The sequence below is a fragment of the Sturnira hondurensis genome, unplaced genomic scaffold, assembly GCF_014824575.4.
Source record: "Sturnira hondurensis isolate 20B ecotype Veracruz unplaced genomic scaffold, ASM1482457v3 Scaffold0002840, whole genome shotgun sequence".
In the NCBI taxonomy this organism is placed as follows: Eukaryota; Metazoa; Chordata; class Mammalia; order Chiroptera; family Phyllostomidae; genus Sturnira; species Sturnira hondurensis.
In genome coordinates this window covers 14,506,745-14,523,794 of record NW_028075471.1, presented here as the reverse complement: position 1 = coordinate 14,523,794, position 17,050 = coordinate 14,506,745, and the positions used below count along the sequence as shown (strand labels likewise).

The 17,050-nt window shown below is 36.1% G+C and overlaps 1 protein-coding gene and 1 pseudogene across 2 annotated transcripts in view; one reads left to right on the top strand and one right to left on the bottom strand.

The window, feature by feature from the left end:
- The window catches only part of TAFA1 (TAFA chemokine like family member 1), a 597,419-nt gene that overhangs the window by 540,486 nt on the left and 39,883 nt on the right, over positions 1-17,050 (bottom strand). The gene's annotated exons all lie outside the window — the stretch shown is intronic.
- Positions 13,385-15,835, top strand: LOC118983617 (60S ribosomal protein L31-like; annotated as a pseudogene).

Genomic DNA, 17,050 nt, shown 5'->3' with positions numbered 1-17,050 from the left:
ATTAAAAGTTTAAGATTTTAACAATAGAAGATTAAACAGACTAATAATGGTATAATTAGAAAAAAAGAAACTGTGCGACTAAAACAAACTAAGTAGTGGTCATCCATCAACCAATACTAATGCAGGGCCAGGGTGCAGAGCTGAGGACTAGAGAGGCACATTTCCTGGCCACCTGGAGTCTACAGTCTACTGTGGAAGGATGACACTGAAACAGAATCATATAGCAAGTTATATCTGAGTTCAAATGCAGATATATGTGTTGCACAGATAAACAGCAGGTTCATGCATTATGAAGAGAATGGGAGGTTATATAATGAGATGGTAACAGCAATGATCCCTGGGTAGTGAGAATCAATTAAAATAATTGTGATAAAAAATCTACAAGGAACTACAGCTGTTTATTTTTCTATCTTTAACATAATTTTTTTCTGTGGGCATTGACTCTTGTGTAGATTACAATTTTTTATTCTTTTTAATCATTTTATTAATGTTCAAATACAATTGTCTCTATTTTCCCACCACCACCTTCCCCTGTCACCCCACCCCCACCCCTGCCTCCCACCCTCAACCTACCCTGTTTGGCTTTGCCATTTGGACCTTTACACTTAATTGATGACCCTTTCCCTTTTGTCCCCAGTTATTTTCTTCTCCCTCCCCTCTGGCTACTGTTAGTTTGTTCTTAATTTCAATGTTTCATATTATATTTTGCTTGCTTGTTTGTTTTGTTAGTTAGGTTCCACTTATAGGTGATATCATATGGCATTTGTCTTTCACTGCCTAGCTTATTTTACTTAACATAATGCTCTCCAGTTCCATTCATGTGGTCACAAAAAGTAGGAGCTCCATTCTTTCTGATCCATAGTATTTCATTGTGTAAATGTGGCACAGTATTTGATCCACTAATTTACTAATGGGAACCTAGTCTGTTTTCAGCACTTAGTTATTGTAAATTGTTTTGCTATGAACATTGGGATGAATAGGTTCTTTTGAACTGGTGCTTTAGGATTCTAAGGGTATAATCCCAGCAGTGGAATTGCTGGATCAAAAGGAAATTCCATTTTTAGTTTCTTGAGGAAATTTCACACTATTTTCCACAGTGGCTACAGCAGTCTGCATTTCCACCAATAATGTATTAGGGTACCCTTTTCTCCACAATCTGGCCAGAGCTTACCATTTGTTGATTTGTTTATGATGGCCATTCTGACCAGTGTGGAGTGGTATCTCATTGTGGTTTTAATTTGCATCTCTCTGATAGCTAGCTATACTGAGCATCTTTTCATGCGTCTCTGGATCCTCTATATGTCCTCTTTGGAAAAATGTCTGTTCAAGTGCTTTGCCCACTTTTTAATTGGGTTGCTTGTCTTCTTAGAGTGAACTTGTGTGAGTTTTTTATATATTTTGGAGATTAAACCAGTGTCTGAGCTATCATTGGCAAATATGTTTTCCCATACAGTTGGTTCTCTTTTTATTTTAATGCTGTTTTCTTTAGCTGCGCAGAAGCTTTTTTTTGATGAGATCTCATTTGTTCCTTCTTTCCTTTATGCCCCTTTCTCTAGGGGACATATCAGTGAAAATACTGCTGCATGAAATATCTGGAGTTTTCCTGCCTATATTCTCCTCTAGGACTTTAATGGTGTTACAGCTTATATTTAAGTCTTTTATCCCCCTTGAATTTATTTTAGTGTATGGTGTAAGTTGGTGCTCGAGTTTCATTTTTTTTGCACATAGCTGTCCAGATCTCCAAACACCATTTGTTAAAGAGGCTATTTTTACTCTATTTTATGCTGCTGCCCCCTTTGTTGAACATTAAATGACCATAGAGACTTGTGTTTATTTCTGGGCCCTCTGTTCTATTCCATGGGTTCATGTGCCTGTTTTTAAGCCAATACAAGGCTGTTTGAATTACACTGCTCTTGTAATACACTTCAGTATTAGGTATTGTGATCCCTCCTACTTTGCTCTTCTTTCTCAAAATTGCAGCTGCTATTCGGGGTTGTTTATGGTTCCATGTAGATTTTTGAAGGGTTTGTTTTATGTTTGTGAAATATGCTATTGGTACTTTATTAGGTATTACATTAAATCTGTAAATTACTTTTGGTAGTATGGACATTTTGATGATGTAAATTCTTCTGATCCATGAACACAGTATATGTCTCCAGTTGTTTCTGTCTTCCTTGATTTCTTTTTTCAGTGTTGTGTAGTTTTCTGCATACAGGTCTTTTACTTCCTTGGTTAGGTTTATTCCCAGATATTTTATTTTTGTTTTTGCTATACCGAATGTGTTTTTTTCTTGATTTCCACTTCTGCTGTTTCATTGTTGGTATACAAGAATGTCTTTGATTTCTGGATATTGGCTTTTTATCCCACTACATGCCAAATTCATTTATTAGGTCCAGCAGTTTTTTTGTAGAGTCTATAGGATTGTCCATGTATACTATCATGTCATCTGCAAACAATGACAGTATTGTTTCCTTTCCAATTTGGATGCATTTTATTTCTTTTTCTTGTCTGATTGCTGTGGCTAAAACTTCCTATACTATATTGAATAGAAGTGGTGAAAGTAGACAACCATGTCTTGTTTCTGACTCTAGTGGAAAACATTTTAGTTATTGCCCATTGAGTATGATGTTGACTGTAGGTATCTCATATATGGCCTTTAATATATTGAGCAATGTTCCCTCTATTTCCACTTCGCTGAGTGTTTTTATCACAAATGGGTACTGTACCTTATGAAATGCTTCTTCTGCATCTATTGATATGATTGTGTGATTTTTGTCTTTGCTTTTGTTAATGTGATGTTTACATTTACTGATTTGCAAATGTTGACCCATCCTTGCATCCTTGGGATGAATCCCATTTGGTCATGGTATATAGTCTTTTTAATATCTTGTTGGATGCATTCTACCAATAATTTGTTCAGGATTTTAGTGTCTATATTCATCAACAATATTGGCCTAAAGTTTTATTTCTTTATTGTGTCTTTATCTGGCCTTGGATTAGGATGATGCTGGCTTCACAAAAAGAGTTTGAGAGTCTTCCATCATTTTGGATTTTTTGGAATAGTCTGTGAAGTATAGGGGTTAGCTCTTCCTCAAATGCTTTGTAGAATTCTCCTGTGAAACCATCTGGTACAGGACTTTTCTATGTCAGAAGTTTTTTGTTTTCTGCTCCAATTTCTGCTCCAATCTGCTGTTGCTGGTCTGTTTAGGCTTTCTGTTTCTTCTTCATTGAGACTTGGAAGATTATATTTTTTTTAGAAATGTGTCCATTTCACCTGGGTTTTCAAATTTGTTGCCATGAAGTTCTTCATAGGAATTTCTCACAATCCTTTGTATTTCTGTGGTGTCAATTGTAATGTCTCCTGTTTCACTTCTGATTGTGTTTATTTGGGTCCTCTTTTTTTTCTTGATGAGCCTTTTTAAAGGTTTGTCCATTTTGTTTATCTTTTCAAACAGCTCCTGTATTCATTTATCCTTAGAATTGTGCTTTTAGTCTCTATGTCATTTAACTCTGCTCTGATGTTTGTTATTTCCTTCTTTCTACTTTCTCTGGGCTGTCTTTGTTGTTGTTCCTCAAGTTCTTGGAGGCATTGGTTAAGTTGTTTATTTCAAATGTTTCTATTTTTTTTTTTTTTAGGAAAGCCTGTATTGATATGAACTTCGCTCTCAGGACTGACTTCCCTTTGTCCCATCAGTTTTGTATTGTTTTGAGTTCATTTCCATTTGTTTTCAAAAACTTTTTTATTTCTTCCCTAATTTCTTTCTTGACCCATTCATTGTTTAATAGAATGCTATTCAATCTCCACAATTTTTAGTATTTTGCGTTTTTTTCTTCAGGTGGTTTCAAGTTTCAGTTTCTCGTGATCAGAGCAAATGCTTGATAAGATACCAATTTTCTTGGATATGTTGAGGCTTGTTTTGTGTCTATGATATGGTCTATCTTGGAAAATGTCCCATGTGCACTTGAAAATAATCTGTATTTCGCTTCTTTGGGATGAGGGGCTCTATATATATCAGTTAAGTCTATTTCATCTAGTGCATCGTTCAATGTCACAATATCTTTGTTGATATTTTGTTTGGAAGATCTGTCCAATTTTGGCAACGGGGTGTTAAAATTTCCTACTGTAATTGTATTGCTGTCAATATCTTTCTTGAAGTCCTCTAAGATTTTCTTTATGTATTTGGGTGCCCTTATATTGGGTGTATATATATTTACAATGTTTATGTCTTCTTGGTGGATTCTTCCCTTTAGTATTATGAAGTGACCTTGTGGGTCTCTCTTTATGGTCTTTTTATGAAGTCTATTTTATACGATATGAGTATTGTTACCCCGGCTTTTTTCCCTGTCTGTTTGATTGGGAAATTTGTTTCAAGCCCTTCACTTTCAGTCTGTGTAGATCTTTCATCCTGAGGTGGGTATCTTATAGGCAGCATATGTGTGGGTCATGCTTTCTTATCCATTCAGCTATTCTATGTCTTTTGATTAGAGCATTTAACCCATTTATGTTTAAGTTATTATTGATAGATAGTTATTCATTCCCATTTTCCTCTCTATCTCTCCTTTCCTTCCTTTCCTGAAAGCAGTTCCTTTAGGATCTCTTGCAGAGCTAGTTTGGTGGAGGTGTGTTCTTTTAGACTTCTTTTGTTTGGGAAGCTCCTTATTTGGCCTTCCATCCTGATTGACAGCCTTGCTGCATAAAGTAACCTTGGCTGCAGGCCTCTGGTTCTCATTGCTTGGAATATTTCTTGCCATTCTCTTCTGGCTTGGAGTGTTTCCATTGAAAAGTCATCTGGTAACCTTATGAGGACTCCCTTGTATGTTACTTCCTACTCCTCCCTTGTTTCCTCTAAGATTTTCTCTTTATCTTGGAATTTTGCCAATTTAATGATGATGTGTCTTGAAGCGGGCCTGTTTAGGTTCCTATAGATTGGGACTCTCTGTGATTCCTGGATTTGTTCGACTTTTTTCTCATCAAATTAGGGAAATTTTCCATCATTACTTTTTCAAACAGGTTTTCTATCCCTCGCTCTTCTTCTTCTTTTTCTGGTATCCCTATTATTTGGATATTGTTAAGTTTCACATTGTCCTGCATTTCCCTTAATACATCTTCATATTTTCTCAGCCTCTTTTTCTTTCTTGCTCTTTCTTGGTGTTTTTTTTTCTACATTGTCCTCCAACTCACTGATCTGATATTTTGCTTCATCAGCCCTGCTTTTAATTTCTTCTACTGTGTTCTTCAGTTCAGAAATTTTATTCTTCATTTACACTTTGGTCTTATTGATAGCTTCTATTTCCTTTTTCATGTTGATGTAGTTTGCAGCGATTTCATTTTAGTTTCCCGGTGGTTTCTGGTAGTTCATTGTCAACTCTTTCAGCTTTCTAATAACCATTGTTTTGGAGCCAGTATCTGATAGTTGAGTTGCCTCTATTTCATTTAGCATTCTTTTTGAGGCTTCCTCCTTTTTTTTCATTTGGGGATTGTTTCTTTGTCTTTATATTGTTTGTGAGACTCTTCTTGTTAGCCTCTGCTTATTAAATGGATCTGTTCTGACTTCCTGGGTTCATGGTATGAACTTCTATGGTAGAAGTCCTGTGAGATTCAATTCCATCTCCTTGATCTCCTGAGCTCACTGGTCTTGGACTGTCATTTAAATTGGCTCTGTGTTTATCTTTGGGTTTTGATTGTTGTGGGGTCTTTCTTTGGTGGGTTCTTCCCACCAGCTGGTTAACTGATGGTCCCTCTGTGTACCACTTCCTGTATTTTGTTGTGCTGGTGAGGGCAGGTTGTGCTGAAGCTTGTTCTTTTGTGTGTACAAGGTTTTGAGGATTCTCTCTTGCCCTTGTTCAGTTGTTTTTACTGGGTAGTTTCTCCACTGTTGAGTTGTATTTCCAGATAGGTCCTGGATTGAGGTTTGTGTGGTTTTCACTCCTACTTCATTTTCTCCTATTGTCATCTCTTGGTGGTTCCTTTGTTGTTGGCTTTCCTCTCCCCATGTGCATCCTGGTGTTCACAGCTTCTACCTACTCTCTTTTGTGGTCACGTGGAGGGGGGAGGTAAAATGGTTTAAAACAGAAAGAGAGTATTCTATGATACTTACAGTAGAATCCAGTAGAGAAGAGATAGGAGATACTTTGGCTATATATAGTGTTAACCGTGATCTTCCATTAAACTAGCCACTTTTTAATACGGATGTAAAGAAGATAAGACTCTTGTTGGAGAGGGAAGGATTGTAAGTTGGATCTAGAAAGCAGTGAGCTTGTTCGAGGTCATATTCTGAGGTAAGGTGAGAGTAAAGGCTAATAAAGAGGTATATTGTGTGAGAGAATAGAGTTAACCACTACAGTAATAGAATTCAGGGAACTGTGAAGTGGGCTGAGATCTGGGAAGGGTGTTGTGAAGTACTTACAACTGTATGGAACAGCTATTATTTACAATAATTTTAGAGCCACAATAATATGTCAGAATCTATATGATCTGGATAATAAGAATAAGAAGTATAGGACCTTGAGTAGTGTGCTAATGGAACACAAATGATGTGAAGGGCAGTAAATTAGCAATACACTGTGAAATACTGAACAGGAGAAACCTGTCAAATGATACAATATAACCAGCCAAGCAAAGAAGACTATACAGAAAAAGGAACAGAAAAAAATACTATTAAAATAAAAGATGTAATAATAATGAAAAAGTAATAATACAAATATGCAATAACTTGAAGGTTCTCTGTAATATCTTGGTAAAATTTTCTCACTGTTTCAGCTGTTGGGATGCCCTCTCTTTAGGTCCAACTCTGGTCTTTTCAAGGTTCCAGGATTTTTTTGTCTTACTTGTGAGTATTTAAAAAAAAAGCAGAAGAAGGGAGGAAGAAGAGATAAAATTGGAAGGAAAAGAAGGAATAAATGAAGAAAGAAGGAAAGAGAGGAAAAAGGAATGCAAAGATAAAATATAATAAAAATTAAAAATAAAAAAATACTTTAAAAGATATCTCTTGGTTTCAAACTGGCCAAGCAAGTTTTTCTAGTGTTGCTGGCTGTAGCAGGCTGAGGGGAAATTGGTATGGCTTTTCTCCCTTCCTGATCTGCACTCAGTCAGCCTTATATGCACTCTTCTAAGAGCTAGCCTGGTGCCTTTCTCCCTGGCACTTTGGGTGTTCCACCTAGGCCTTCCTCAGAGCGATCTTTCCCCAGGATTATCACTGTGGGCTGGGGTGCGAGCAAGTGAGCGCGGGGCCAGGCTGTCATGGTTCCTTGGGTTTGGGCGTGCACCCTTCCCAGTGCTATGGGGGTGTGCAGAGCCTTCTTCCCAACCTTCTCTGCAGCCTTGGGATCGCTGCCCAGCTGGGTTGGGAGGAAGCTGGAGTGGCTGTTTCAGGAGAATTCCCCAAAGTGTCTCTCTTTTCACTTTTTCTTTTTCAGAAATTCCTGCTGCTAAAGCCTCCCACTCCATACTCCCACTCTAATTCTCCAGGCCAGGCAGGAGACTATCAGGGTCAGGGCCCATCAGTGCGCTCCTCTCAACTCTCCTGAGCCAGTGTCCACAGACTTTGCAGGTGCTCATAGCCCCTGTGTATTTGTCACTTAGTCCTTATTCCCCTCTCTATGACTTCAAGCAACCAGGTCTCTCCTCATGCTCTTCAAACCCTGTTTGGCCAGGGAAGGAGACATTGACAGGCTTTCTCCCCAAAACTCTGTGGCAGACCCAGTGTACTGGGTTTGGGGCTGCAGCTGCCTTGGTCCCTGAGCAGGTTCCTGGGTCTTTATTGTCCTGAAGCACTCTCCTTACCATCTGGTTTTTCAGTGTCTGCCAAAATTTTTGGTCTCCTATTTTCATATGCTGGGGTATTATTGGCTGTTTGCTCTATACCTCTGTTTATCCTATTTTCTCCTGTGAGTAAGGGGAAGTGGAATCTGCTCCCTTCTACCTCACCACCATCTTCTTCTCTTGCTTGTTATTAATTTTTCACTCCTGCCCACTACATCACAATGCTTTGGTCATTAGGTTGACTTCTATTCTCTCACAGCACTTAACAAGGTTATCACAGCACCACATAAATGTTGGAGGGATTACATCAGAAGCCCAGTAAGACATCATCAGATTGGAATGTCACCAGACATTCCAAACTAAAATTACTTCATCAGCCTCTCGATATAGATAGTTCCTGTCCCTAGTACATAAGGAATATTTATCTTTTTTCAATAGTAATTGTAATAAAATATTCCCAACTGAGACATGCAAATTTCTACTCTTAAAAAACATATTCCCCTAGTATCTGGAATTGATTCTGGATATGGACTTCTGAGTTGATATAGAATCAACTCTAAAGTTTGAAATGGATACATGTCAACCAAATAGAAAGAGCATGTTTTTCCTCGCCAGACCATCTTGAAAGCCACAATATTTTTTGTTGGTGCAATTTCTAGTATTGAATTTAAGCTCCCATAATGCAATATATGAGTTGACTTGTGGTGTTTTTATAACCACTGAAAAAGTGGCATCCTTTCTCTTCCTAAGAAGGATACTATTCACCTAGGATTACTATTAGGGGCAAACAATCAGCATCTTATCTGATAATCCTCTCAGGCAAAATGTACTGTATAAAAGATAGATGATCTAAAACACCATTAAGTTGTGTGCTGATCAAAGAAAAAAAGCATAAATTTATTTTATCTTATAACTTATTTTACTGATGGCATTACTATTTGCCATTATTAATAATGCTACTCATTTTATTTTCAGTTATATTTAACTTCTTGACATTTTAGGTATAGTCTCTTATTTCTTCATCTCCTAGAACATCAACTTTCTGAAAAGAAGTTAACTAGAGGAACTTAGAATGGCATCCATACTGTGCTTGATGGAAAGGTGAAAACAAAGTCCCAATGAAGTTCTAAGCACAGAGTCTCTTTAGATTAATTAGCTTATTGGCAAACATTTTCAGATGTGGTTTCCCATTGGTTTCCTTATCTATCATCCCATACTAACTTTTGATAACTGAACCATAGGCAAAACAAGAAAACCAATGTAAGNTTTTAGGTATAGTCTCTTATTTCTTCATCTCCTAGAACATCAACTTTCTGAAAAGAAGTTAACTAGAGGAACTTAGAATGGCATCCATACTGTGCTTGATGGAAAGGTAAAAACAAAGTCCCAATGAAGTTCTAAGCACAGAGTCTCTTTAGATTAAATTAGCTTATTGGCAAACATTTTCAGATGTGGTTCCCCATTGGTTTCCTTATCTATCATCCCATACTAACTTTTGATAACTGAACCATAGGCAAAACAAGAAAACCAATGTAAGAACCAGGTCCTATAACACTATACATTCTCAAAAATAATCATAAATTACAAAACTTAATGCTACTTAAACTTATGTCATCATTGTATGAGTTCACATCCTCTTGTGCATTCTAATCAATACTTAATAATTAAAGCAAACTCTAGCACTGCATTATATAATACAATAACCACTAGGCACACATAGCTACCAAGTACTAAAATGTGGCTAATGAGACCAAGGAAATACATTTTAAATTTTAAGGAAATACATTTTAAATTTTAAAGCCAATATTTCAATAGTCTCTTCAAAAATGGTGTTGTGAAAACTAGACTGATACCTGAAGTAAAATGAAACTAGACCACCAACTTACACCATACACAAAAATATACTCAAAATGGATAAAAGGCTTAAATATATGTCACTAAATCATAAAAATTCTAGAAGAGAACATAAGGAGTAAAATCTCAGATATGCAACATAGAAATATTTTTGCTGATATCGTGTTCTAAGACACAAGAAACAAAGCAGAAAATAACAAATGGGACTAAATCAACTTAAAAAACTCTGTATAAGCTAAAGAAACCATCAGCAAGATGAATAGGGAACATAATTTATAGAACATTTTTGTCAATGATACATTGGACAAGGGTTTAATCTCTAAAATACACAAAAAACTAATACAACTCAATGTAAGGAAGACAAACAACCCAATTAAGAAATGGGCAAAAGACCTGTATAGACACTTTTCCAAAGAGGACACACAGGGGGCCCATACACAAATAAAAAATGCTCAAAATCACTAATTGTCAAGCAAATGCAGATTAAAATTTTAATAGACATCACCTTATACCTGTCAGAATGGCTACCATCAATAAATCAACAAACAACAATTTTTGGCGAGGATGTGGAGAAAAGGCAACCCTAGTGCACTGTTGGTGGTTATGTTGTCTTGGGCAACCACTATGGAAAACAATATAGGGTATCCCTAATAAATTAAAAATGAAACTCCCCTTTGACCCAGTGATTCCAAAACAGTAATGCAAAAAATGTATATGCATCCCCATGTTTATAGCAACACTATTTACAATAGCCAAGATTTGAAACAGCCTAAATGCCCATCAGCAACTGAGTGAAAAAAAAGTCATGGTATATTTACAAAATGGAATATTATTAAGTGGTAAAAAAGAAGAAACTCTTACATTTTGCAACGGCATGAATGGACCTGAGGAAAATTATGCTAAGTAAATCAAGCCAGTCAGTGAAAGAAAATACCACATAATCTCACTTGTATGTGGAATCTAATTAATAAACTAAAGTAATGAACAAAGAGTAATAGAAGCTTAGATACGTAAAACAGACTGACAGCTGCTGGAAAAAACACAGGGGGATGAGATGAAAGATGGCAAAGGGATCCAAATAACATTTATGCACACGCCATGGACACGAGAACAATATGGGGAGGGGAGAGGGCAGGGCTGGGTGGAGGTTGGGAAAGGGAGAAAAAGCAGGAAGAACTGTAGTAGCATAAACAATAAAAATAAAATTTGAGCTTGTCAAAGATCATGTATAAAGGACACACAGACAAAGCTGAAGTGGGGTACAATTGAGGGTGGGAGGTGAGGATGGCTGTGGTTGGAGGAAATGGCTTGGGGGAAATGGAGACAATTGTACTTGAACAACAATAAATTAATTAATTAATTAATTAAAAATGTGAAGGGGAAATAAAATAAAAAACTAATATTTGATTTATCACTAGAAAATTTTAAATATATTTGTACCTGAATATGTGGATTGATTTTTTAACTTTACATTTTATAAAAGCCTGAATACAGACCAAGTATTTCTAGTAAAAATTTAGTGTACTGAAGTGAGATGGGCTGTAGTTAAATGCACACCAGATTTCAGAGACTTAGTACAGAAAAAAATGCAAAGTATCTCATAATAATTTTTTATATTGATTACACATAAGCATGATCATTGTAGTGGGATGAATGGTGATCCCAAAAGTGATATGTCCATGTCCTAATCCCCAGAATCTATGAATATTACTTTTTGTGGTAAATGAGTGAATATATTCAATCTTACGTAGTAAACAAATGTGATTAAGGATATTAAGAGAAATCACTTATCATAAATTATCCAGGGTTCAATTCCAATGATGAGTGTCCTTAAAGTGATGAATAGATGAAGAATATGTAATACATGTATCAATGGGTATTGCAGAGCAATAAAAAATGAATTCTTGCCATTTGCAGCAATATGAATGTGGCCTAGAGGGTATTGTGCTAAGAAAAATAAATCTCACAGAGAAAGACAAATACCATATCATTTCACATATATGTGGAATTTAAAGAAAAAAACAGATAAAGAAACAAAACAAAAACAGATTCGTGTAAACAGAGATCAAACGAATCTTTGCCAGAATGGAAGGAATGATGGGGGGGGCCTGAATAAATTCACAGTGACAGATGAATACTAGAATTAGTGTGGTAATCACATTGTAACCTATACAAATGTTGAATCACTGTATTATACACCAGAAAGTAACATAATATTCTATACTACTATACTTAATTTTGTTTAAAAAGACTGAGGTCAATAGAGATTCCATAAATATCAGGAGGGGGAAATGTGCCTATAGGAGTAAAGCAAAGATTGATGTGATATGGCTGCAAGTCAAGAAATACCAACAGCCATGAGAAACAGGAAGAGAAAGAGAAGGGACTCTGCCTAGAGCCTCCAGAGGGAGTGGGACTCTACTTACAGCTTGACTTTGAACTTTTGCTCTACAAAACTGTGAGAGAATAAACTGCTATTGTTAAGTATATGGTAACTTGGTTCACCAGCCTCAGGGAACAAAATACTATTTTGGACATGTTGAGTTAAGATTATTAAAATTAATTTTATCTTTAAAAAATCTTTTAAAGAACATACACCATCATCAAGAGGGATTCATCACAGGGATGCAGGGATAGTACAATATTCACAAATCAGTAAACATAATTCATCGCAAAGACAAAAACACATGATCATATCAATAGATGCTAAAAAACATTTGGTAAATTACAGCTCCCATTTAGGATAAAAGCACTCAGCAAAGTGGGAGTAGAGGAAGCATACCTCAACAAAAAAGCCATACACAAGAAACCTACAGCCAATATCATATTCAGCAGACAATAACTAAAAGCTTTTCCCCTAAGACAAGGGTATTCAGTTTCACCACTTCTATGCAACATAATATTGGCAGTTCTAGCCACAGCAATTGGACAAGAAAAAGAAATAAAAGACATTCAGATTGGAAAGGAGGAAAAAAACCTGTCATTGTTTGCAGATGATATGATAGCATACATAGAAAATTCTTTAGACTCCACCAAAACACTGCTCAACCTAATAAGTAAATTTGGCAAAACAGCAGGATACAAAGTCAATATTCAGAAACCAAAGGCATTTTTGTATACAAATAATGAAATATCAGAAACAGAAATTGGGGGAAAACCCCATTTACTATAGCAACAAGAAAAATAAAGTACCTAGGAATACACCTAACCAAGGAGGTAAAAGACCTATAAACAGGAAACTACAGAACACTGAAGAAAGAAGCTAAGAAAAAAAATAGATGGAAGCAGTTACCATGTTCATGAATTAGAAGAATCAACATTATCAAAATATCCATACTACCCAGAAGAAATTTATAGATTCAACACAATCCCTACTAAAATATCAATGACATATTTCACAGATAGAATAAACATTTCAAATATTTATACACAACCATAAATGGCTCTGAATAGCTGCGGCAATTTTGAGAAAGAAGAACAAAGTAAGAGTGATCACAATACCTGACATAAAAGTATATTACAAGGCTACTGTAATCAAACCAGTCTGGTATTTGCATAAAAACAGAAACATGGATCAATGAAACAGAACAGGGAGTACAGAATTAAACACATATCTCATTTGTCAATTAATATTTGACAAAGAGGGCAGAAGCATAAAGTCAAGTAAAAATAGCCTCTTCAACAAATGGTACTGGGAGATCTGGAGAGCTACATGTGAAAAATGAAACTCAACCACCAACTTATACCATATACAAAAATAAACTCAAGATGGATGGAATACGTAAATATAACTCATGAAACATTAAAGTTCTAGAAGAGAACATAAGCAGGAAAAATCTCATATGTTCCATGCAGTAATATTTGCACTGATATGTCCCTTAGAACAAGGAACATAAAGGAGAGAATAAATGGGATTACATCAAGTTAAAAAGCTTTGGCACAGCTAAAGAAAACATCACCAAAATGAAAAGGGAGCCATCCATATGGGAAAATATATTTGCCAATGATACCTCAGACAACGGTTTGATCTCCAAAACATGTAAAGGACTCAAAGGACTCCACACCTGGAAGACAAACAATACAGTTAAAAAATAGGCAAAGGAGTTAGCAGGCCCTGGTTGTCAGGAAAACTCAGCTTGAACCAGAGATCTCTACCTAAAGCAAGGAGAAGCCACTACTAGCCACTGGCACATGGAAGACTGAAACACAGCTACTGGTTACCAAATGTTTGATTTTGTTACGCTTTCAAAACATGTTTGAAAAACCCCACTGCAGCCTCAGCGAATGGTGACCTGGCACATTACAGGGATCCTATATTTGCAAATTAATGGTACCACCAATTTTGAACATGACTAACAGGCTGTTTAGGATTCAGCACTAAAACAAAGATACTCTGCTTCTCTCATTTACGCTTTTATGGTGCATGTCTCAAGTGAGGCGAATTAGCAATACTTAAGTGTTCAAGTTAAACACATTTTCTAAGCTTCAAAACATGTCATTTTAGAACTTTGTAGGTATTTAATTCCTATGTAAATTATACAAATGCATTTTTATTAATCACTCCCAGAACAATAATGGGAAAATGTTTTCCATTCTAAAAAAGAAAATAGGCAAAGGACATGAACAAACACTTCTCCAAGGAGGACATACAGAGGACCCAGAGACATGAAAGGATGCTCAGCATCACTAGTCATCAGAGAGATACAATGAGATACAGCCTCAAACCGGTCAGAATGGCCATCATAAACAAATCAACAAACAACAACTTTTAGAGAGGTTGTGGAGAAAAGGGAACCTTGGTGCTCTGTTGGTGGGAATGCTGACTGGTGCAGCTACTGTGGAAAACAGTATTGAATTTCCTCAGAAAACTAAAAATGGAACTGCCTTTTGACCTCGCAATTCCACTGCTGGAATTATACCCTAAGAACCCTGAAACACTAATTCAAAAGAACCTAGGCACCCCAATGTTCATAGCAGCATTATTTACTACAGCCAAGTGCTAGAAACAGCCTAAATGCCCATCCGTAAACAAGTATGTCAAAAAACTATGTTACATTTACACAATGAAATACTATGCAGCCAAAAGACAGAAGGAACTTATACCTTTCTCAACAGTGTGAATTGAACTACATAGTATTATGCTAAGTGAAATAAGCCAGGAGGTGAAATACAAATACCATATGATCTCACCTATAAATGGAAATTAATCAACAAAATAAACAAGCAAGCAAAATAGAACCAGAGACTTAGAAATAAAGAACAAACTGACAGTGATCAGTGGGGAAGTGGGAGGGGATAAAAGGGAAAAGTAGCGGAAGTGATCAAGTCAAGGAACATGCATGTACAGGATCAATGGGCAAGGACAACTAAGATAGGATTGAATGTGGGAGAGGGGTATGGGCAGGGCAGGGGATAGCAATGGGGGAAAATGGAGACAACTGTAATCAAACAACAATAAATAAATAAATGAGTAAAAAAATAAAAGTTTTTTTCTACAAAAAATACTTTTTAAATGTGGCTACTACAATATTTTAAGTTACATTTATTTATATTTCTATAAAATATAAGCCATATATATATAGCCTACAAATATGGGCTGTCTTTATATTTAAATTGTACTATACTACTCTACAATAAACTATCAGAGTTTATCTACCTTTCCAAATAATATATTTCTCAGAATTTCTATCTTTTAGGTCACCTATGTAATAAACTTAATAACTTTCTTAAATTCACAGCTGATAAAATGTTGGCATGCTACCACTATTCCTGCAATGCTTAGGAATTATTTTTTAAAATATCTATATGTTCCTTTCCAATCTCAGCCCAGCAGAATGGCTCCCACAAGAAGGGTGGCAAGATGGACAAGGACTGTTCTGCCATCAATGAACTAGTGACCAAAGAACACACCATCAACATTCACAGCCCATATATGGAATGTGTTTCAAGAAACTTGCTCCTTGGGCACTCAAACAGATACAAAAATTTGCCATGAAGGACATGGGAACTCCAGATGTGCTCACTGACACCAGGCTCAACAAAGGAATTAGAGATGCACCATACCTTATCTAGGTGTTGTCCAGAAAAAGTAATGAAATTAATGAAGTTACACCAAATGAACCCTACATGTTTGTTACCTATGTGTCTGTTACCACTTTCAAAAATCTACAAACAGTTAATATGGATGAGAACTAGCTGCTGATTGTCAAATAAAGTTATAAAACTACAAAAATAAATTCATGCGTAGATTGTTCTATTCACTCAAAAACATTAAGCTGGGAAATCTAATTAAAATGTTCAATGAGATAACTGGAATTTTCAGTTTCCAGTAAGATGAAATGAAGGTTGAAATATAACAACACAGAAAGTAACAGAGACAAATTCACAGTCCACACTTAAGTAAAAATAGGCAGCTGTGAAAATAGAGACTCAAGAGTTGTGACTTCACTATGGTATGTGTGAAAGAGGTCTGGGGGTAAGAGGGGTTGTTGACAATAAACTCATTCTGTGTTGGCAGGGGGTAGAACTGCCAGAATGACTATTGTGACACTGGGCTGTTTCAATAAAAATAAGACTTCCACCAGTGATAGTTTTGCCCTAGCCCAAAGCAGCACCATTTCCTTTGACAATCAATGAGACTGAAAAAGGGATGACCCAGGAAAAACATACTGTCTTTACATCCAAATGGCTCTTCTATGGAAAACACATTCACCTTGCTTTGTAACCTGCCGCAAAATGGAAAACAATCCAGATGTTCTTCCCTAGCCCTAATTTCTCCAAATAGAATTTTGGCTATTCATTAATGAACCAGGCTACCAAAAAAGTAATTAACTTCTCATATCTTACAATAGATTCCAGAAAGTGCCTTACATATTCTGAGAATATTGTTCCCTAAGAGTTACACCCCAAGATAACTGTGTACCTTTCTCTAGAAAGAAGAGACATAAATAAGAGTACAAAACAGTGCTTAGGAGCATGAGCTATAGATTCAGACTGCCTGCATCTGAATCCTGACTTTTTCATTTAATAACAATGTGACACTGGACAAATCACTTAACCTGTCTGAACTTCTATTTTCTCACTTGATGAATTAGGATATAAAAGTTCCTACCTTCTCAGGTTATTGTCAGAAGGTTTGGCCATGGGGTATGGGCTTCAGGCCAACTCCCATGCCAATAGAGTTATGCAAATTCAAGAGGCCAGGACTACTAAAGTTAAGAAAAAAATTCATTTTCAACAGAGGTCTGAAGGTTGTGTGAAGAAAATGGTCTGTATCTCATGGGGTCCTAAATTTTTTATTTTATTTATTTAGTCAGTCAACAAATATTTATTAAAAGCCTTCTTTGTGCAATTACACATTAGGAACCAAAACTGATGAAAATATCTGCCTTGTGGAAATTACATTTTACTTGAAAGAAAAAATAATAAACTTAA